This window comes from Phragmites australis, chromosome 15 (assembly GCF_958298935.1).
Source record: "Phragmites australis chromosome 15, lpPhrAust1.1, whole genome shotgun sequence".
Classification (NCBI taxonomy): domain Eukaryota; kingdom Viridiplantae; phylum Streptophyta; class Magnoliopsida; order Poales; family Poaceae; genus Phragmites; species Phragmites australis.
Genome location: NC_084935.1, coordinates 14462322 through 14487319, shown reverse-complemented (window position 1 = coordinate 14487319; position 24998 = coordinate 14462322).

Below are 24998 nucleotides of genomic sequence, written 5' to 3'. Positions count from 1 at the left end.
GAGTTGATCAAACGGTCACCTTCCATACCTGGACATTGACATCCATACATTCTAAAAATATATCTAATCTCTTATTATTTTCCTTCTACATCTAGACATCTAATATCATACATTTATCGTCGGGTTTTTTCAGAGGCTGTGTCGTCTTCCGTACTTCGCCTATAATGTTGGTTTTCTAGAGAGGATGCTCTTGAAGGGATCGGTGACGTCCTAAGAGGGAAGGTAAATTAGGATACTTAGAATCTATTCGGCTCTAAAAACTACACAAGATAAAATTATATCAATTTCTATCTATATGTACTCTAGATTTATCTAGTGTGTCTACTCTACCGATCAAAACACTTGCAACCTATCTAAGAAGGTAAATTGGAAGAATGTAAATGCGGAAACGTAAATGAGGTAGAGAGAGAAAAGTCGGCATAAGAGATTTTTATCCTGTGGTATCGATGGCATAAATGCCCCTAATCCACATTGGAGCTCCACAAAGGATATGCTTTTGGTTGGCACCCGGTCACGGCTCATGAGTTACCAAATCACAAAGATAAGGTATCCACTCAGATGAGCTACCAAGGCAAGGTCTCATCGCTAGTCTCTCTTTTGGTTTCTTGCTGTCGTGATCACTTCAGAACTTGAGCTACTAAGGCAAGGGTCTCCGCGGCCCCATGCACGCTTCTCGTCACCGCTCCACATCAAGTCGGAGGGTCAACAAGCTTGCTGACGAGTCACCAAGACTCCAAGATGCTAGCGTACCACTTGGTATATGGTTAGATCACTCCTTGATCCACTCTCTAGGCAGCAATCACATAGAAACACTCTCTCTAGGCCTATAAGCACTAATCACTCATTAATCTTGTGCTTAATCATCTTGGATTATCACTTTAAGTACTTTGGTAGCTTGGATATCTTCTCAAGTGTGTATAAGCTTCCTCTAGACTCCAGCATCATGCCACACCTTCAAATGACTGAGTGGAGTAGTATTTATAGCTTCAAACCCGCGCACTAGCCATTAACCCAACGGCTCAGAAAAGTTATTAACACCGGATGATCCGGTGAGAACAATAGTTCTAACATCGAATCATCCGGTGAGTACACTCTCACAAACTAGCCGTTGGAACCCCACTCAAGCCTTTGTGAACACCAGACACTCTGGTGTATACTTCAACTCCATCACCGGACTATCCAGTGAGTTATCCTGAGCCATCCGAGCCTTTCCTTCTTCTCTATATAAATTGCTCTGGTGATAGCATTCGGTGCACATCATTTCATCACTGGACTATTCGATGCCTTGAACTTCGTTTGCCTCTTTGCACTATTCATTATCCAGTGTATTTTTTGGTGTAGCCTTGCTTCATTACCGAACCTTCCGGCGTGTTGATCTTCGATCTTCCATGGTTGCAACCTTCTCTGGTAGAAATGCTCCGGTGTGTATTTTCCTCTAATCACCAGACTATTTGGTGAGTTGTTCCATTCAGCCTTCTGGACAGAAATACTTCGGTGTTGCCATGCTTTGATCACCGGACTATCCGGTGATGCTTAGCCTTCATTCTTTAGTATGACACCCTTCTCTGGAAGAATTGTTTTGGTGAGCACACTTACTGATCACTGGACCTTCCGGTGAGGTCTTCAGGCCTCTTTCTCCCTTTGCCAAATATGCTTCAGTGAGTTGAACACCCAGAGCACTGGACCATTCGGCGAGGCAAATCTTCTTGGGACTTCTCTAATTCAGTCTAACTTTGTCCTGGTTGTGGTGGTTTCTTCATATATTGCATCTATGAGACCTACTAACATATATTCTTGACAAATATGTTAGTTACATTGACTATGTTGTCATTAATCACTAAAATCACAATCATGGCCTAATAGGGTCATTTTCGCTACAGCGCCGCTGCCCGCATGTCACCTCCACGGCCGTCTACTACGGAGGTCGCCTCTGTCGCCCTATCTTTACACCAAGATACTATGCAAGAGTTATTTTCATTCCCTCACAAATCGGTCACCATCTTGATCCTCCTCATAGCGTTGCTACGAACGATCAACTCTGAATGATACGATCCCCTCCACCCTCCTATCTAGGTACTCGCCAGTCTCCTCCATCTTGAAATTACATGATCATGTTATGAATTTCGTGTATGCAAATATCTCTTTTCTTATGCTATACTCTTTTACTTCTTCATATTTCTATATTATGAATTGATTCCACATGTGTGGTATACGTGTGCAGTTGCTAGTACTCCTATAAAATGCACGAGTTGTGGCGGATCCGATTGATCTTCACTGTCCACCCGAGTTGATCAAACAGTCACCGTGCAAAATTGAACCTTGTTTCTCCTTCCAAAAATACATTTAATCTCATATTATTTGCCTTTCATACCTAGACGTCCAATAGTTGCATTCCGTACATTCCAAAAATACATCCAATCTTCCATTATTTGCCTTCCATACCTAGATGCCTAATATTTTTCTTCCATACATTTACCGCTGGATTTCTCCAGAGGGTGCGCCACCTACTACACTTCGCCTACAATGTCTGCTTTTCTAGAGAGGGTGCGCCACTGCTCGCATGTCACCTCCACCACCATCTACCATGGAGGTCGCCTCCGTCGCGCTATTTTACAACAATATTCAAATTAATCATTAGGACGACCATTTAATAAGATAAGAGCTAGCATACACCCGTTTTTGGACATGCCACGTGCTAACCTACATCTCACCACAACAATCACGACCAACAATGATTAACCAGAATCCAACTCTGGTAGTCTTGGCGTGTGTTTTATATCCAAGATCAGAACACATGCCTTTACAACAAGCTTCATCACATCAATGCATAATAAATAGCGAGTAATGTAAATATATTATAAGCATTTAAGTTATCACAAGTTCAATAGTTTACAAAACGATGAACATTGGGAGAACAAAATACAACTAGTTCATTTCCTAGCAGGTTAGAGTTACTACGCAAAAGAGGGGGGCACCATTCCCTAAGGTACCACCAAATCACCATGAGTAGCCCATACTACTCTTGCCCATCACCAACATCGATGGGCATGAAGTAACCGTACACTACTTCTTCCTCGTCTACAAAACTTAACAAAAGCAAGGTGAGTACAAAGATACTCGTAAGACTTATTGCATATTAGGTACATATAATAATTCGAATCCAAGGATCATGCATTTGGGGATGTGTAGCCAGGAATCGATCACAAGGTTAAATGAATTTATTCGCAAAAAGCCATTTGTTGATTCAAGAGTGTGAGCATCTACACATTTTAACAACTTGTACTTTCCTACCATGAGAGCATAACCATAACATATCTGTCACCTGATCATACTCCTCTCAACATAACAAAAAAAAAACTACTTCCCAACATACCACATCATAATATCAGAACTTTATGATTGATACGGATGGACATAAGCATGCTTATGGCTAAGAGCGTAAAAATTTAAATTAATCTTACACCCTACAGGGGTACATATTTATGCACACGACTTGGGTCCACCCTCTTGGCCCTTGAGACAACCTTTCTCATACCCGGAACTACCCAATTGCACATGCCTCTATCACACCGAGGTTACCGCTAGCGTGTCCCGGACACCTCTGGCTCCCTGCCGCATTGCTTCTCTTCATTATTTTTCTCTTACGCGTCATATGACCGCAAGTCAAGCGTTAGCATGGTTATGATAATCGACTCATTCATATATTTATTGAATATGTGGACGTACAAAAAGTGTTTAAGCCAACGACAAACAATGGTAGGTGCTTAATCGATGCAAGCGGTCTATGGTATCCGGGTTCCTCTCCCGACCTACCCCTAGCACCGCCTGCATCTTGTCTCATTCTCATACTCATCCATCCCAACTTCATTTCATCATGAAACAATAATTAAGCTCTATAGCTTACAAATGATGGTTGAACTACCGCTCGACATCTACCGATGACCTATGCATTGCTAACCATCTCGGATAACTTTTAAGTTAGATATCAATATTGTTATACCCAGGTTACAAGGGTGGGGTCATCAATAATTCAAGGTCAGAACTATACGTCAACATAGGTTCTACCTACAAATCGGGGCATTGACTTGCTAACGTGCACAACATACATAAAGCGATAACTTATCAATTTAGACCCCACAAGATCCAAAGTAAAATGTGAAATATGCTTAGATTCTTGCCTTGCTGCTCTAGCGCTTCACTCATGTATAGTTCCGGTTGAGCATCAGCCTCGACCGCTTGAACCTTCGATGCGTCACTCTGTAAATAATGGAAGAACACATCAAATGAACAAATGAATGAAGAAGATGTATGCTTATGATGCATGATCGTGAACGAGATGCAATACGCCATGTTACGAAAATATTTTCCAAAGAACGTCTAAGCAATTGGGTTAAACGAGATTTGAACCTCTCATGAGACAACCTAAGGTCACAATACACTGAGTAACTGGCAGTCAGACCGGCCTAGGCGGTAGTCATATCATGTGGGTCGAACAGAGAAGAAAAAAGTATTGAGTAGACCTAGTGGTCAGATTAGACCCATGGCGGCCAGGCCGGCCCTAGTGACGGTCTGACTCCTAACTATGGAGTTTGATTGGAAGTTTGATTGGACAAGTCACAACCTGGTGGTCAGACCAACCTTAGCGGCAGTCAGACCACTGGGTCTGGTTGAAAATACCTTGACGAGGTCACCGACGAAGGCTCCGGAGATGCCTTCGACCATAAAGGGTACCAAAACACTCTACAAGACTAGGGAAACATTTCTTGGGCGATTTGGGCAACATGCACGGGCCAAACTCGAGGACTTCATGGATGAAGTATATGTCTAGGGTGGAGCTCGGGTCTAAACGGAATGGGGATCCGTTGGAGCTCGAGAACGATAGGAAAATGGTAGGGTAAGTCTCACCTCGGTGTGAGGAAGCTTTCTAGGGGTTTGGCCAACTCCAGGGAAGTTTTGATTCAAAGATCGGGCTTCGGGGTGGCGATTGACCTCGGGGTGGAAGAATTTGCATGGAAGCATCTCCGGCGAAGAAGACAGTTGTCACACCCAGTTTTTTCAAAAGAATAACTAGGTGCATTCCACATGTATGTCAGGATCAATTTCATCATACATGCGATGACATTATCAGTGATATACAGTTCTATATCAAACAAAACACAACTTTATTGAAATAAATACCAGAGTTTACAAGACAGCAGCGGAAGAACACAAGAGGACTCCTAAGGATCTTCTGGGCACACCACATGTAATCGATTGGGAGCAACGTGACCTGGAACGCTCCGTCTTCATATAGCCTTCAGCTTCCTTGATCTTGATGAGGTCTTCTCTAGCCGAGCAACATTTATTATTGGAAATAGCAAGTGTGAGTACATCTCATACTCCGTAAGTGTAGAAAAATATGACATGGGGCTTAAGTCAAGAAAGGGTTAGACACTGGTTTACTACAGTAAGCAACCTTAATATATAACTCCCAGAATCAGGCATCCTATTTACTAAGTGTGAAGACACAACTTATACAAGAAGAACAGCTCATCGGATTCCATCCGACTACCAAACTCACCAGATATTCCATATCCGGCTACCATAACTCACCAGGTAATCCCATTACCTGGCGACCTGACTATCCATGCTAGAACCCTGATCCCAACTAATTAAGAAGAAGTCCAAGCCGCTCTTGACCGTGAGCACGGCTGATTGATCAGTTTTATACTCTGCAGAGTTTGTCCATCTTTCCCCACGGGTCATGATTTCATCACCCGCATTACCAGGTGATAGTCTCCATGTTGCCATGTCAGCCAAGCACTTACACACTTCCGAGGTGTGCGCCAGGAGATCACTACAAGGCTTTTACAAATCTCCCACCGACCTGCAAGCACCCACTGAGGTTTCATCGCTAACAGACGATTACATCGCTGAAGAAGCCCCCTCTTGTGCCACTTAACCGTCCAGCAGTGCTTGCAGAACCGGAGGGGTAGCTAATTAATTGGCCAAGCCGTACCCATATAGGCCTCGTGGATGGTTGTGGTTTAGCCTGGTTACATGCTTTAAGAACCGGTCCTTAAGATCCCACACAGGAACAACCACAAACCTGCTATGCAGCACCACCTCAAACCAACCATCCAGTTAGGATCCCTATACCGAGTTGCTACAAGATTACCATACCCGATTCCTGTTGCATAAACATTAGTCAAGATTAACATTTACTCCAACCACGACAGCTACTAGCATATCTACCCTTTATCCAAGGACTCATCAATGGCGACAAGGAAGATGATATAAATACTAGTAAACCCTAGTTATAGGTTTCCAAATTAGACAAGCATGCAAGAAGGATAAACAACTGACATAAATATCCTAAAATAGATGCAAAATAAGCAAGGACACTTGCCTGGATGCTACTTAGTGATGTTCGTAAAGTCGGTTCTGGCATATCTGAAAGTCTTGACTCTACAGATCATCGATTTCAAAACTGTTGCTTTTGGAGATCCTCATATTGCTTCAGAACGTAGTCGTCTACTCACAGGAACAACCAACAAAAGAGAAAACAGAAATAACTAAGAACTGTACATCAAATAGGGGCATCACATCATTAAAAAACTCTATGATTGGATAGGATACGAGATTTAGGTGAATTCATGGAGTGTTGCTTGGATTTGAATGAAATTCGCTGAACAAGATTTGAATAGATGATTCTATTTGAATAATAAGGGCTGGAACAGAATTAAGTATAGAAGGCAGGGGCTAACGTATAAACATCCTAAACAGGAAAGTAAAGATAGAAATAAAGGATCTCTGGAGGGGTTATTTGGGATTCTCACAAAGAGAGCGAGATCAGAGAGCAAAGTAGGGGAGTTTGGCATGGAGGAGTCGGCCGGCGGTGGGCTCTCGGTGTCGCCGGGAGGGAAAAGGCCCGGGGTTGACGGAGATGGTGCAGACGGGGTTGCATCGCAGCCATGAACTCATGAAGGGCTCAGTTTGACCTGAGGTACAAAAGGACACACACACTGGCAAGCTGAAGGCGGCGAAGTGCACGATTAGATGGCGATAGCAATGATGATCACTAATGTTGACATTGGGCAACAGTGGTGTTTCAACAAATCAAGGAGTGCACGGGCATAGAATGAGAGAAGAGAAGTTCAGTTTTATGGTTGGTCTTGTCAGAGAAGTTCTGAGGTAGCGGCAAAACAGAGACGAATGATCCCAGGTTTAGAGGTGACCACACACAAACACAACGAATAAGACGTGCATGTTCTCAGAGATTGACTGCGATATTCAAGAAATAGTTTGAATAGAAATATTCATATTTTTTGAACATAATTCTGCAGTGATGGTTTGGATAGGGCTTCGCCTGAGAAGGAGATCTATCGGTTGGAACTTTATCAAGATTCCGCAATGACGTTGGAAGTTAGGATCGCGTTCCTGGTGGCGTCACTGTAGATGCGAGGGAACCTTCATGTGGCCACACAGAAGATGTGATGGGACACACCATGATGTGGTCGGTGCATCCAAACGGCTCCTGAATTGACGAGGAACGTGAATGCATTCTGGGTGCATGTGCAGAACACTCACATACATGGGGGCAGCGGCGTAGCAACCACAAAATTGTTGGTGTCGGTGCTCTTCTGGCCAAACTACTTTTAGTGATTATTTAGGATAATGAGTGGCACGTCTATGTGAAAGGGATCGATGATTGGAGCTCCAGTTCGCTGGGCAATGCGGTTGACATTCTAGGTACGCAGAACGTGTATGAGACTGGGTAGTAGGAATTATGACATCCATAACAGGGGCTCTGTTGCAGCTTTGGACAAACCGCTTTTGGGAGGATGTAGAGGACTAGCAGGGGCACATCTCGGCCAAAGGACTCATGGATTGGAGTGCTAGTTCGCCGGGAAACGCGATTTGAACCCACGCTACATGTGCAGAACTCCAGACTGGGCAGCAGGCACGACGATCGTGATCCCGGTGGCGTCGGGGATCTAATGGCCAAACAGGTTGGTGAGGGCATGTGGGACATCCAGAGGCATGTGCTGGTCAAAGGGCGCGGTGATCCGACCTTAGATCAGCTGGGGAATGCCGATGCCAATCGGCGGCCGTGCGATTGTCCGCAACGGCGACGGCCGTGGCGGCGCAGCGAGGGCTTTTGCCGGGCTCGCGGTTCGCTTAGGGATCACAAATGGTGTACATACAGGGGAAAAGAGGAGGGGAAGGGGCTGGTTTGGGTCCTCACCTTGCTATAGTGATCGGTGAAAAGAATTCACGGAGATGACGATGGCACTGGCGGCGACGACATTTGGCACCAGCAGCACGGTGGCGCTGTCCAGTGAGTAGGGGTAGGGAGAGGATCCTTGGTGGTGTTGATGACATGCTGAAGCATAGAGACATTATGAGGAATCGTCCAAATAGTATTCTAATTAATCATCAGGAGGATCATTATTCATAAATACCACCTCAATGATTAACCAGAATACCATCCTAGTAGTCCCGGCACGTGTTTTGTGCCCAAGATCAGAACACATGCCTTTCCAACATGTACATCCCAAGATAGCTTAAGAAAGAGCGAGTAGTTAAAGTTATATTACAAGTTCTTAAGCATGCAACCATTTGTAACAGTTTACAAAAGAGAAATTACGTAGCGGAATATTAAAACCTTAACAACAACAAAAGGAGAGTGGAGTCATATGCTCTTAGGCTCCACCCCAAAAGCTACACCTCACCAGAGTAGGATGCACTACTCTTGCCCACCACCTGCATCGGCAGGCACAAAGTAGCCAAACACCGCATCACCCTCACCAGTAGAACCTAAAAGTGCAGGCATGAGTACAAATGTACTCGCAAGACTTAATCCATATAGAGCACATATACGTAGCTCAACTCCAAGGATTATGCATTGAGCTGTTAGCAAGAGTAGGCTACAAGGTTAAGTAAAACATATGCAGTAAGCAATCTAGACACATATGTGTGAGCATCTATACTTAACTCAAAAACAACTACCTTTCTACCTTGTAGTATCCACAACTTGAACCTATACTTATAGTAACCATAATATCTCATCAACAAACCACCAACCAAAACCATCATACCGTAACCTTATCCCACATTCATAAACTCTACGACTGATACAAATGAAATAATAGCATGCTCATGATTGAGAGCGTGGCAATTTAAATTATTCTTACACCCTGCAAGGGGTACAACTTTACCTGCATGACTCGAGGACCATTCGACTTGTGCTATTGACAAAAGTACACAAAAGGGGTACTCGAGTCAACCTTTCTCATACCCAAAATCACCCACTTGCAATGCCCCTATGGCACTGGGGTTACCGCGAGCGTGTCCCGGACACCTCCGTCTCCTTGTCACCTTGCTTCTCCTTTTCTTTTTCTCTTACGCGTCATAGAGCCGCAAGGCAAGTGTCGGCACAACATATGATAATCGGCTTACCTTACCATTAGATCAGCATGTGGTGAGTACAGAAAGTGCTAGAGCCAACTGTACCGACGGACGGCCTTAAATGATGCAAGCGGTCTATGGCATCCGGGCTCCTCTTTCAAACTACCCAGAGGACTCCTCCTGGGCAGAAGATACCCCTAACACCGCCCACATCTCGCCTCAATCTCACATCTCAACAATCCATCTCAACCTCATCTTTGTATCTGTGAACAGTGATTAAGCCCTAAGCTCGCTAACAACGGCAGCACCGTCGCTCGGCTTCTACTGAAGACCTAAGCATTGCTAAGCATTTTGAATAAACCTTGAAGCTATACAGTAACTATATCATCAAGGCTACAATGATAAGGATTCATCAATAAGTCAAAGTAGAGACAATGCATCAACATAGGTTCTACCCATATCAAGCTGACACTGAACTCAACACATGCAAACATACATAAAGCATAGTTTATCAATTTTAAACTCTATTTAATTTCAACAAAGGGTGCAATATGCTTAGGTGCTTGCCTTTCTACTCTGGAATTTGCCCGATACTTCCCGAACAGAACTCACAGAAGTGGTGTGCCTCAGTATTGCCCTCGATCACACTCGTGTCACGCTCCGGACCTTCATTCACTTAAAGAAGAACGCGTGCAATGATGAGCATGAAGGAGGTGTAATGCTTCATGACATGAGTTTAAAGCATTAATCATTTCCTTAACTTTACTTATTGTTAAACATTTAATATGTTCTGGATTAATTAAGCTTAAAACAACAATTAACCCTAATTATAAAACTAACTATGCTTAGCATGAGTGTGTGTATTTTTACTGAATAGGGCATAAATTAACAAGATTTACAGAATTGATTTCATCAATTTTGGAGCAACCAATAATTAATTATGGATTAATGAAGCTCAAACCTATTTTATTAACCCATGCAATTTAAATTCATATTTCATAGCTCCCAATATTTTTATCATGTAGATTATGATCATATGAATCCAGCAAAATTGGTTTCGCTATTTTTTGGAGCAATATTCTATTTTCTATGCATTTTACAACTTTTAGCCGAATTACTAGTTATACACTTAATCCATTTCGCATTTTTCGGAATATCTGGATTACTAAATGGGCCTAAACCTTTGTACACCGGCTGCCTTCTTGCTCGAGTCATGGCTGGTGGGGTCGGCTTGTGGACTTGGTCTAAATGGCCTAGAGAGGCCATGCTCAGAACATAGCAGCCATGGCTGGCGGTAAGGCACGCGCGGTCTACCGGCGGTGAATGGTGGCGAACTCCGGCCGGACGAGGGTATCTACAACAACAGCACGACAAGGGGAACCCACCGGAGGCACACGCGGTCGACGGCGATGGCTGGCCGACGGCCGATGGCGGCGCACATCGAAGTCAGCATGGTGGCAGCTCGGTTCACCTCGCCGGTGGATAGACGGTGATGCAATCAAGCCAGACGAGGGCAGCTACAGCTTCTACGAGGATGTGCGGACCCAAGGTGTGGCTAGATGGTGATGGGCCCAACAAAAAACAGGCCGACAGCGAGCACCATGGCAAGGTGGCGGCCGGTTCTCGTGGAGAGACGTGCCGGCGTTGGGCCGGAGCAAAAGCGGTGCGTGCAAAAGGTTTAAGTGGTCATGTGGGAGCTCACCAAGCCACGGGATTTGAAGGTGGAGCAGCGAAGATGCAGCTCGATGGAGAGGCGCGGAAAAGGGGCGGTCGGAGATGAGGAAGAAGCGCAGGCGCACTGATTTCGGCCGGGGAAAGAGGGAAAAACAGCGGGAAATGGGCTCGGCGACCTTCCTTGGTGCTTCTAGTGGCCCGCGCTCGACGGATTCGTGCTCGTGCGTAGCAGATTTGGTGACGACGGCTGTGCTGTGCGCTGCGCTCTGCTCTTGTGTGCTCATGGCAAGTGAGAGAGAGAGAGAGAGAGAGAGAGAGAGAGAGAGAGAGGAGAGAGGGAGCCAGGGGAGATAAGGAGCGACGGTCGACCCTCGAGGTCAAGGAATTCGGCGCCAACGTCGCGTGTCAGCGGTCGGCCTCCATAGTCAAGGATTTGGGCGGCAGAGGGCTGTGAGGGAGAAGGGAATGATGGGTGGGACCCCCATGAACAATGACAACCGAAGCAAAATATCCCCTCCACTTATTCTATTCAAAAGAATACCTTCCTGTGGTCCAAAAATTATGGGAGAAATTTTGTGTGAAACTATGATTTATGTGTAACCCATTTTAACTAGTTTGACTCATAATGCCTGAGCCAATTTCAAACTAGAATTCCCCAAACATGCAACCTTTTCTAATTTGTGGTAATTTTTATGCCTTCAAAACCATCCCCAAAAATTTGGGAAAATTTATTTATATTCTTCATATTGTATGGAATAATTTCTAAAATTATTTCCAACTCTATGTTGTATAGTAATATTATGAGTTACTTAACAATGTACCAATTAACATTGATTTTCACAAATTATGTTTAATTGAAATTGCAAGTTAATAATTGTTCAAAACAATTAAACATTATGCTAATGATGCTTATGATGCTTAATGACATGCTTAAGCCATTTGGGCTATCACAGACATCATCAACAGTGGTGGGGCAACGGGGCAGCTCCTCCATGGGCGACGACTCGTCGGAACTGCGGCGAACGGCGATAGCGGCAATGCACGGGCAGGGCAGTAGCTCTGGATATGATTTGGGGGGAATGGGAAGGGGCAAGGGAGGTTTTGGAGCTCCTATTGATGGCCTGAGTGTGGCTGACCACGAAATGGGGAGGGGGAAAGGCCGGAGGTGGAAGATGAAACGGACTAGGTGGAAAATGAAATAGATGGCTCTGTTCAAGGATGATAACTTCTCCGTTACAATCCAAATTGGACGTTTTCAAACTCTATCTTATAGTACTTGAAAAGATCTACAAATTTGGTATTCATTTGAACTTTTGGAAATGCCATCTTGATTTCCAAAACTGCGCCACGATAAAAACTGTTTGAATTCAGCCTTAACTGCGCAACACTGATCTCAGGGATAATAACTTTCAAATCCATTATCCAAATAGGGACTTCCATATATGCAAATCGAAGCCCTCGACGAGACCTACAACTTCGGTATTATCAATATTTGCATGTGTGGCTGTCTTGAACTCTGAAACTTCGTGAGAAGACGAGGCTAGCGACGAGGAGTAACTGGCAGCCGGCTTCAATTGCCATTATGGCCATTAAAGTGGCGGTTTTGATCATAAATTGAGGAAAATAAAGAGGGAATTGATGAGGGGATTAAATGAGGACAACAACATGTTCAAGATTGGCATTTAAATAGTACGGGTGCACATTGAATTCATCAGTTTTGGGAGCTCCTATGTGCACCCATGGAGTCAGGAAGGCGAATGGCTTTGTTCATGTCCTCCTCTCGATCTGGAGATGGAAGAAAGGACAGGGCAGTTTGGGTCATCTTTGGTATAGTAAAGAATTAGGGAGAAATAAAGATAAGGAACTTCGGAGCTTTGGAGAAATGGTGACAAGATATAAAATAGAAGAAATTAATATAGGAATATTGAATAATATTGGAAAAAAGGAGCAAGGATTTATCCAACCTTGAAATTCCTTAACCTATTCTAATATTTTATAAATATATTTTTTCATCACACAAAACAAATCCTTTTTAAACTCTAAAAATTATTTAAAAAGCTTTCAAATATCAAGAAAAATATTATTTTATTGTTTTAAAATTCTCACAACCCAAAATCGGAATTTTAGGGTGTGACAATAGTGAAAGGAGCTCAAGGAAGCCTTCGGGAAACTCAGAGAAGTTCTCTCCATCGATCTCCGATCATCGAGGTTGTCGAGGGTCTCCTCTCTCTCTCTCTCTCCTTGGTGAAGGGGAAGGAGTGAGGGAGTAAATAAATGAGAGTGAGTGAGTGAGTGAGAGTTGGTCGATGGCTTTAAGTGGCGCCTCTGCGCTCTGGCAGTTAGACCACAGGGAGTCCTGGTCAGACCGTGGGCAGGGTGTTGAAAGTTTTTGTTCTTTTCCCCATTTCTTTCTTTTATTTTTCTTCTCCTTCCAAAATTAATATATATATATATATATATATATATATATTGTGAAAACATGTATTGATGAATAACGTAATATTTTCAAAATATGTTTAAGTAATTAAAATAAAACCAAAAATATGAAACATGATGTTATGATACGTATGCATGCTTAATGACTATATTATAATTTTGAGGTGTGACAAAGGTAATATGAGAGAAATTTTTCATCTCCTCATAAATCGATCACCATCTTGATCCTCCTCACAACGTTACTATGGATGGCCAACTCTGGATAATATGGTCCCCTCCACCCTCCTGTTTAGGTACTCACCATTTTCTTCCCTCTTAAAATTACATGATCATATTGTGAATTTCGTGTCTGCAAATTTTTATTTTATTATGACATTTTTACTTCTTTAGATTGCTATATCCTAGATTGATTCTATATGTGTGAAATATGTGTTTAGTTGCTAGTGTGATATAGGCAACCAGTTGTGCTTGTTGCACTTCACTCGAGTCAAAGCAATGTTGATAACTCTAGCGTGTTTAAATATTGGTCTATCGGAGGGGTGCTGAGCAGCGTCGGGCTTAAATTACTGAACTTGCTTAGAATTGTCCTCCAATTTCCTGTCGAATTTCTATGATTTACATGTATGAAACTTGACATGTGCAGATGTTCAAAGTTTGCACTGGTTAGTTGTTCAACATCGGCTGAGAACTTTCTTTTGGTCAGGTGGAACTTCTTTCAACTCTGAGACACGCACGTAACATGCTGAAAATTTCTTCGAAATGCTGAAACAAAAATATATGTTTCTATACCAACAGGACGTAAGGATATTTTTAACCAACGAAAATATATGTAAAACATGCATTCCAGATTTGAATCTTGAATCCTCGCAAAAGAAAAAAGGAAAAGATTTGAACCATGAAGGAAATTTTGCTGCAACACATTAAGACCCTGTTCATGTGCTTCGGAAAGCCCCCGGATTAACCTAATAAAAATCTATAATGCAGTATATCTCATTGCCATCAACTCTACAGCATTCATTTTGGCTGCCTCAGCATGCCCGTGATGTAATAAGGCCATTATCGCATTCAGCAAGCACTCCACCACTTCATGGCAGTTCTTAAGATGTATTGGGCGACTTGCTCGCCCCATCATCACCCGGTATATATTAAGTACAAAAATGAGAGTAGGTAGGAGGAACTACCGATCTTTGTGTAAAGAAAAAGAGTGGGACATGAAAATGTACAAGACATTAACAAACCACAACACGACTTGGAAGAGGCTCGGAATATGAAGCTCTTACTTTATGCTTTCAAACAACTGTCCGGCCTCAAAATCATCTTTTATAAAAAATAAACCATTCTATCTTGGGGAGGAACAAGATGAAGTCGAAAAGTATACACAGCCTTTTCGGTGTGTGATGGGTCAATTACTGATGAGGTACCTTGGTATTCCAATCCACTACCGAAAATTGATAAATGTCAATTGGAAAGGCATAGAAAATTAATTTGCTAAGAGACTGAGTAGTTGGATAGGCAAACATCTATCTTCAGACGATAGACTTTTTCTTGTCAACTGGGTTCTCTATAGTTGATCAATGCACATGATGTCCACTTTCAAAATTCCACGAGGTGTCCTTAACCACTTGATTACTTCTAATCCAGATTCTACTGGCAAAGTGATCGTTATAAAAAGAAGTATCGCATAGTGAAATGAAGGATCATCTTCTAGCCTAAAAAGGAGGGTGGTTTAGGGATCCAAGATCTCGATGTGCAGAACATATCCCTACTTTATAAATGATTATTTAAATTATTTAATGAGGATGGCAAATGGACATAATTGCTGAGGAACAAATATTTAGAGACAAAAACTCTTTCGCATGTCCAGTGGAAACAAGGGGATTCTCACTTCTAGACTGAGATGATATGTGTGAAGTGACATCTGCTCCATTTTGGTACTTTCTATTAAAAATGGTTCACAAATGAGATTCTGAGAGGATATGTGGTTAGAGAATTCACCACTGTATGATCAATATCCCATTCTATACATCATAGAGATAAAACAATGGCCGAAGTGATACAACTACCTCATGTGACTATCACATTCCGATGGAATCTAACTTGTCCAAGGTTGTTAGTTTGGAATGACCTGTTGTTAAATCTTAATGACATTAATATCACATAGGAGTGGAATGAGTTTAACTGGAATTTGACAAAAAAAAAAAGTTCAATTCTCGGTGAATTCCTTATACCGGACTCTAAAATATATTGATACCCTAAATATAAATAAACATACATGGAAGTTAAAAGTGTCCTCTAAAATCAAAATATTTCTCTACTACCTTCGACAAGGACTTCTAATAACTACGGATAATCTAGTAAAAAGAAAATAGCAAGGTAGTCAGAAGTGTTACTTTTGTCATAAAGATGAGACACTTAAGTATATCTTTTTTATTCCTAATTCGCCTATTTCACATGGTTCATCCAGGTGGCTACAAACCTATACCCACCCCACTGCGTATCTCATATGATGGAAAATTGGCTACGAGACCTTAGTAAAAGATTAAAAGCTCATAAACTAGTTGGAGCGGTGGGGTTACATTGGTCACTATGACTATGTAGAAATGATATTATTTTGAATAAGAGGAAAATTCCATCTCATTTACATGTTATCTATACATGTACATACTGGCTCCATACTTGATATATGCTTTAACAGTCGGACTCTCAAAGGATGGTACTAGAGCAGGCGGACAGAGCACTCTTCCTTAGACATAGATGGGGTTCTAGGCTTCGGATCATAAGTCCACCACTATAATGTCTCATGTTTCGAGTTTTCCCTTTTAGATGAGGATTTCGTTTTGTTTTCGATTGTTCTTGTTTGTCTTTCGGGCTGTGTGCATCTTGGTCATGCAGGGGTCGAGAGCGAATGCATCTACTTGTTATGATGATAAGAGTTAGTAAAGCTTCTTTTATAAAAAAACATGTCATACCAAATGGTCACATTAATTGGTGTCCCCAATATATTAGCAATGGATATGGACATCTCCTACGAAAACTTAAAATTCTTTTTAATGCAAGAACACATTGTTTTGGATATGCCGTAGTTTAAATTAAAAGGGGATTTACACTGACATAGAAATAACATTGACTCGCCATCAGATGCAAATATACAATACCGCTTATATGGATCTAGTGCACGTACTTGTATATGCTACCCATTTGTCTCCATTGTAGTTTCAGGCTCATGCACAGATGCACTATGGGTGTGTTTGGTTTCTGATGAGCCTATGGCTCCCTCGGATACACACATAGTAAATTCGTTCCTTACTGTTCATATTTTCTTCGTAGAGAATAAAATACTACTTAGTTTTGTGTTTTCTTATCGCTTAAGAACATAGGAGAAGCACCGCAACCTTAACAAAACGTCATTCCTCGAAGGCCAAGTCTAATCGGACTCAAGGCTAAGCTCTAGTCATGGTTGAAGTCGTGGTCGTGGTTGTGGTCGAGTCGCAGGACAACACGTCAGTAAAACGAGCATAACTATCTCATACGAAGTATGTTTTAGGCAATCTTGGATATTCTGGAAAGACTACGATGAGCCATTTCCAATGCATAAGGGCTTGACCAAATATTCCTTATAGTTTAGTCAGAGTCAAAGAAATAAGATGTTGCGTCACCGTTTTGGATCTAGTTGGGTCTTGTAATCGTGTCGGGGTTGGAGTCCAGGTTGTGCACGCCTCTTTCCACAGCTGCACAACCCTAAGTCGACCTCCTCACATCCTTCCAATATATACATAGTAGCCATCATAGTTTAGGCTTGAGTTTAGCTTAGATTATTCTATTTTATACAGTTTTACCGTTTATCGGTTTGTTGAACCCCAACTCGAGCACTTCATTGGTAATTATCAATATTCAGATTGTATCTACCTGTTCTTGCTTGTGTTCTTAATTCGCTTGCTGGAAAAGCCTTCTTGGCGAGGTCAATTGCGTCTTGGCATGGTTGATAATCACGAGTAGTGGTGTAGTGGTTGCGAGGGTTCTCGATCTATTCTGTTCGGAGCCTTTGGATCATCAACGTCGAAACTCGACCAATCGACTTATCATATTACCTTTCGGAAAATCGAACAAACACGTATCAAGTGGTATCAGAGCTTTAGTTGCCTGTTAGGTAATCTCAGTTATCCCCTTTGTTTCGTCGTTTTTCATTACCTAAAGTCCAGAAAATTGCCCCACAAAATATTTAGATCTTAGCTTTTCCGCTGTCCAAACCACTTTGTGCCTTCGTAATTTTATTTTCAGTATTCGTGTTGTTGAGTTTGAGTCCATCTCGGTGTCTTTGTTGCTGGTTGAGTCGTCGTGATCTAGTTTCTAATGTTGAGTCTTGCTATTTAGTCATAGTGTATCTCGGCCTGCCCTTGTCTACAGCAGCCGAGATTGTGTCTTTAGTCGAGTCGACCATCTACTCAGGTTCGACTATTAGTCACTTCAACCATCTACTCGAGCTCGATCACTAGTCGAGTCAACCATCTACTCGGGTTCGACCATTAGTTGTTTTGACCATCTACTCAGGTTTGATCACTAGTTGTTTTGACTATCTCCTTGGATTCGACCATCTAGTTGGATTCGACCATCCTTTCGGGTTCGACCACCTAGTCGAATTCAACTATACACTCGTTTTTGCCTCCACAACCTCGTTGGAGTCTATTTGTTTCTGGCTGCTCTTTTACACCCTACGTACTCATCATATTGAGCATTGTATGACAAAGTTTGAGTATACTCGATAGCCCAAACAGAGGCAGCCAAAGTTCAGAGAGAGAGAGTATCTTTTTATTACCTTTATACCCATGCTCTCTAAAAAAGTTTGTGACCCACTTACCTCACTGATCTTAGAAAAGGCAGTAGAAGAGTTTTGAGTTTATGTCACATTCGCAAAAAAAAAGAAAGAAAAGAAAAGCAAGCAAGAAGCAAAGAGCGAAAAAAAGAAGAAGAAGCAAAAAGTGCAAAAAAAGATAATCAGTTTGCATTACGAATTTCGTTCCATTGTGCTTGTGTCTATTATAGTTTTCGGCTTGTTTGAGCTAGTTCTAAGAATGTGTTCGGGCCAGCAACTGTGATGAGTACTATGGACTTTTATTCAATTTTGCTAATCTGATTTTATTATTGCTATTTCTTGCTACTAAATACTGCCTGTCCAAGCTACACCTTCTGTCACATCCCCAACTTCTTAACCACACAATTAATCATAATTATACTTTTTAAGCATTATGTTTAATTTTTTGTAATTATAATTCAGAATATTAATGCAATCGTATGAAATCATTTGGATGAGAGAAAGAAATACGAGAGAGAAAAGAATTGAATTCGCAGCGAAAATAGACACCTTTCACTTACATGTGGGCCCCACCCTCCAACTACTTAAATGGGTAGCCCACTTACTCTCTCTCTCTCTCTCTCCCACCTGCTCCCTCACTCCCACATGTGCAGCAGCATCTGGAGCTCCCCCTCCCCACTCAAGCTCTCACTCCCTCTCTCCATTTCTTCTCAAATATGAGCTCTAGAGAAGGATTGAAGGTATGCATGTGGTGTCATTGCATTCTAAAGCTCATAAGCTACTCATCCATCCAATTCATTTTCGTTTTCTCGAAAGATTCGAGCCGGATTTGATGTCTGTTGATGTTCTTGGTTGAAGCACAAGGAACACCGAAGTTCTTCAATTTTCCTCCATTTCCTCCACTCCACAACGGTTACCCAGCTCCACAAGCATCTTGAGTAAGTCTCTTAGGCTTCCCATGGCAAGAATTCGTGGTTTGGTTGATCGATTTCAAGTTTTAGCAAAATTCATGAGTTCTTGAGGTTTTGGACTAAAATGAGGATTTAGATGAGTTTTGAGCTAGGAATCGAGTTACTAGGTTGATGAATGGATTCTCAACTCCATAATCCATCACAAACAAGTTCCTATGTAGTTTGGAAATGATCACATTTCGATTTGGCAAGTTTTTCCCCAAATCAGGAGAGTTCTGGGAAGTGCGGAGTATCCGCATAAAAGTGCGGATAGTCCACACATGTGCGGAGGTTCCGCACCAAAGTGCGGAGGGTCTGCACTTTCTGGAAAAATGACATTTTGAATTGTATTCAAGATTTTTCTAGGTTTAAGCTGCAAAGTTAGTCTAGAACCTTTGGTATGGTATATGCGCACGTGTATGTAGCATAGATTCAAGTTTGGAGTTGAATCGATCAACAAATCGTTGAAAGACACATTTTCAGCTAGGTCCGGAGTGTCCGGACAAAGTCCGGAGGGTCCGCACTTGTCCGGATTATCCGGAGAAAAGTCCGGATAGTCTGGAGTTTGCCTAAGTTGTGCAAATGTCCGGATGTTCTGCGGAATTTTGCAGATAGTCCGCATATGTCCGGAGGTTCCGGAGATTTCTCCGGAGGTTCTGCACTTTCAGTAACTTTTCAAATGGGTTTGGGTCCCAATTTTGTTCTAATTCGCATGTTTGCACTTTTATCATGTTTTACGGATCATATGTCATGCACTGTTGCATTTCACCATACTCATGTCATTGCACATGTTATTCTTTTTAGAGACGCCGATCCAACGATTCCGACGACCGAGGGCGGTCCGGAGGCACCCCACCTTTCTGATCCAGGGCAGCAAGGCAAGCAACTAACATATTTCACCCATGTCAAATTTGAAAGTCTCAATTGATGAATATGCTTATGTATGTATGCATGTGTCGGGTACCATTAGGTAGAACCTATGCTGATTGCATCTTTCTACCTTGGTCAATTGTTCAAGTAATTTCTTTGTAGCCTAGAGATGGTGTTATGTCTAGGTACAAGTATGATATACATGCTTAGCAATGCTTAGATCTTTCGGTAGAAGTCGAACGACGGTGTTTTTCGTTGTTCATGAGAATAGGATCTACTAATGTTTACAATTACATGTTGTTGGTGATAGTATGGTTGGTGAGTGGTGAGTATGAGACGAGATGTGGGCGGTGTTAAGGGTGTCGTCTGCCTCGTTGGAAAGTCCAAGAGGCAGGTCGGGAGAGGAAACCCGAGCACCATAGACCGCTTGCATCGTTTAAGGCCGATCGTCGGGGTTGTTGGCTTTATCACTTACCTTACTCACCACATGCCGATCAAATGGTTAGGCGAGCTGAATACCTTCGCAGCTGTGGCTTTGTGGTCGTGAACATCGACGGTGTGAGTAGCCGGGCTTGTAAGCGGTACTAGTTTGTTCTAGGAGTAGTTCTAGTATCGTCGTGCCGAGCGATGCATGCCCCACACGGTTGGGGCTGGTTGGAAAAGGTTGTCACGAGTACCCCTTGTGTGTACTTTGGCCGGTGGCACAAGCCGAATGGTCCTCATGTCGTGTGGGTCCAGAGTATCCCCTGCGCGCTCTTGGTCACGAGCATGCTATTGTTTCATCTGCATCCGGTCATAGAGTTCTCATTGTGGTTTGTGGATGATGGCATGAGGTTGATGGTTGGGCATGTGATTATGGTCTGGGTATGGTGGTTGGTGGTTCGAGTTAGCACTTGTTCACATTGATATACTTGTTGTTACATTTACGTATACTCAGTTGTTGATTATGGCAGAGTAGTTTCATATAAGTTGGTTAAGTTAGTTGCTCACACCTATATCTAGGATGCTTATCGCTTAATTAACTTAACCATGTTTAATCCTTGCTACTAGCTAATGCATGATCCTTGGAGTCAAGCTATGTATATGTGCTCTATATTATGTAAGACTTGCGAGTACCTTCGTACTCAAGCTGCTGCCCTTAAGTTGATGCAGGTTCACAGGTCGGCGAGGAAGAGGAGGTGTTTGGCTACTTTGTGTCTGCCGATCAGGATGGTGGGCAAGAGTAGCACACTCTACTCTAAACTCAGTATTTTGGTATGGAGCCTAAGGGCATGTGGCTCCATATCCTTTTGTTGTATAGCTTTTAGTCTTTCGCTGCTTAGTTCTTTTTGCTGGTTAGGAGTTGAGCAGGTTTTAGTCTCCTCCTAGCTCTCTTTTGCTGTAAATTATGATAACTTGTTGCATGCTTAAGAACTTGTAATATAATGTTAATTACTCGCTCTTTCTTAAGTTTTGTTGTGATGTACATGTTGAAAAAGCATGTGTTTTGATCTTGGGCACAAAACACGTGCCGGGACTATCGGGATGGTATTCTGGTTAATCATCGAAGTTGTGATTATGAATAATGATCCTCCTATTAATTAATTAGAATATTATTTGGACGGTTCCTCACACCTTCTCTCGATCAGACGGTTTCTCCCCTTGCAACTACCTCACTCGCACCCGATAAGGTATCACGAACCAGTCACCGGTTGTGTCAACTGCGGTGATTGGTAAAAACACTTGTAATAGTGTGGTAAGATGCTTGAGAGTGTTTGACTCCACCTCCACTACCTAGTAGTCGATAGGGATATTTATCTTTCGTTATTTTCTATCTTCGACTAACCATGGCACGAGAAGCATCGGATGCATATGAGTGTGTTTTGAGGGAAGAACTCACAATGGTGTTGAATGATCATCGACAAGCTATTACTGATGACTTCGATAAGAAGCTTGCGGAGACAAACACTACATTGCAATGGCTTAATGATAGTATTGCCATGCTCAATACACGCTTTGATCGAGTGGTTAATCAACCACCAAACCATGGGCATGTGAATCCTCGTGGCGCAGATCATGAGTAAGAGGAGTCTGTCACAGATGATGAAATTTTGAGGCAAGAACAAGATGCCTTTGATGCACAACAATGGGACCGATTAAACTTCAACCGTCAAGGTATGAGAGGTAATAATTTTCAGCAACGTAACCTACGTGTTAATGATGATCTATTTGCTAAGGTTAAGTTTACCATACCATCTTTTGCAGGTGCTTATGATGCTGAAAAGTATTTAGATTGGGAGATGATGGTTAAACAGAAGTTTAATGCTCATTTAGTTCCTGAAGTGCATAGAGTTAGGCAAGCCACTAGTGAATTTAAAGACTTTGCAATTACCTGGTGGAATAGAGTATGCATCGATGGATTAGCGTCTACCACATGGAATGCTTTAAAGGTTGCTATATGTAACAGATTTGTTTTACCCTCTTTTAAATGTGATTTGCATAAGAAATTGCAGCGCTTAAACCAAGGTGATAGATCCGTACAAGAATATTATCAGGAGCTACAAATTAGTATGTTGCATTATGATATTATTGAGGATGAAGAGGCTGCGATGTCACGCTTTTATTGAGGGTTAAGGCGTGAAATCCAGGATATAGTTGATTATAAAGAATACAATTGTGTTCTCAGATTGTTCTAACTTGCATGTCTGACAGAAAAAAAATGCAGGGGCAACAACAAAGGCCAAGGAGCAATTTTGAAAGCACGTCCACTTCAAAATCAACACTGGAACAAGTAAAAATAACGTCACATTCAGCTGCATGGTCTGCTTGATGAGTAATGTTGGCATGATCTTCCGATAAGTAGCGATAAGTCGGTGGGTGGAGAACTCGACGTTGATGATCCAAAGGCTTCGACCCGAACAGATCGTCTCCCTTGCAATCACTACATCACAGCTCCGATGGTTATCAACCGTGTCGCGCGGTTGACCTCGCCAAGAAGGCTCAATCCCTGCAAGCGTACCGAGAACACAAGCAAGAACGTAGAAGATGCAATCTGAAATATGGCGAATTGAATTCAAGCACTCGAAGTCGGGGTTCCACAAACACTTGCGGCGCCCTAGTTGGTCCGGAACAAGAGCGAAAATCTCACAACTGTGTGTAGATCAATATCTAAGCAAAATCCAACCCTAATTAGGGCGGCGGATACTGTATATAAAAGACTAGGGTCGGCCAAGGACTTCTGGACGTGTCCCTAATGGACTCCAACATGTTACACGGCCCAACGGCCCAAAAGATGGTGGCGCAGCACCCTGACAGATTCTGGATATCGCCTTGTTTTGATGATTTCTATTGACTTAGAAAGAATTTGGACATGGGACCATTTCCGTTGGAAATCTTATCTCCTTAGCTTTCCAACCATGTGTAGAACGTCGAAAACGGAGTCCGTATGCGTCCTGGGCGACGATTTTAGTGTAGACTGGTCCTGGACTTGGAAATGGACACGAACTGGATTGGACCTCCACCTTGGCTTGGGCGCCCTTGCTGTTCTTCTCCCGTGTTCCTAAGTAACAATACATCACAATTATTCAGTAGCATTCCATCCTCATTAAAATATAAAGGAACATTAAGGAACGAGCTCACCTCATGATTTAGTTGACGTGCACGAGCTCGTGTCAATGGACCTATTGTTGGAGGAATACTCGGTGTGTGTATCCGAAAGAGTGATTTCCTCATCATCCTCCCCCTCTTGAATTGGAGTCGTCCTCGACACAATGTCATCTTCTTCTCCCAAGTAAGGCTTTAAATCTGAAATGTTAAATGTGGGACTAACCCCATAATCTGCAGGCAACTCAAACTTATATGCATTATCATTGATCTTTTCCACAATTTTAAAAGGACCATCAGCTCGAGGCAGCAATTTAGACTTTCTCAAATCAGGAAACCTATCTTTGCGCAAATATAACCACACAAGATCACCAATTTCAAAAGTAATATGTTTCCGACCTTGGCTACCATAAGTTCTATACTTCTCATTCATCTTTTCAATATTTTGCTTAGTCAACTCATGCATTTTCAGAATCAAATCAGCACGTGTCTTAGCATCAAAATTCAATTTCTCGGATGTTGGTAAAGGAAGTAAATCAATAGGGGCACGGGGGTTAAAACCATACACTACCTGAAACGGACTTACCTTGGTGGTGGAGTGAACTGATCCGTTATAAGAGAACTTAATATGGGGTAGACACTCTTCCCACATCCTCAAATTTTTCTTCAAAACAGCCCGCAACATGGTGGATAATGTGCGGTTCACAACCTCCATTTGTCCGTCGGTTTGAGGGTGACATGTCATCGAAAATAGCAGCTTTGTCCCAAGTTTATTCCAAAGTATCCTCCAAAAGTGGCTCAAAAATTTTGCATCACGATCCGAAACAATGGTGTTAGGCACTCCATGCAAGCGAATGATTTCCCTGAAAAACAAATCAGCTATGTTTGTAGCATCATCGCTCTTGTGACAAGGTATAAAATGTGCCATTTTTGAAAAACGATCCACAATGACAAATATACTATCCCTCCCCCTCTTGGTCCTAGGCAATCCTAAAACAAAATCCATAGAAATATCCTCCCAAGGCACACTAGGAACAGGAAGAGGCATATAAAGTCCATGTGGGTTCAAGCGAGACTTAGCTTTATTGCAAGTAGTGCAGCGTGCCACGTAGCGCTCGACGTCGCGCCTCATCTTAGGCCAAAAGAAGTGAGTAGCCAGTACATCCTCGGTCTTCTTCACTCCAAAATATCCCATCAAACCACCTTCATGCGCTTCCTGCAAGAACAATAGGCGAATAGAGCTAGCTGGGATGCATAGCCTGTTAGCACGGTATAGTAATCCATCA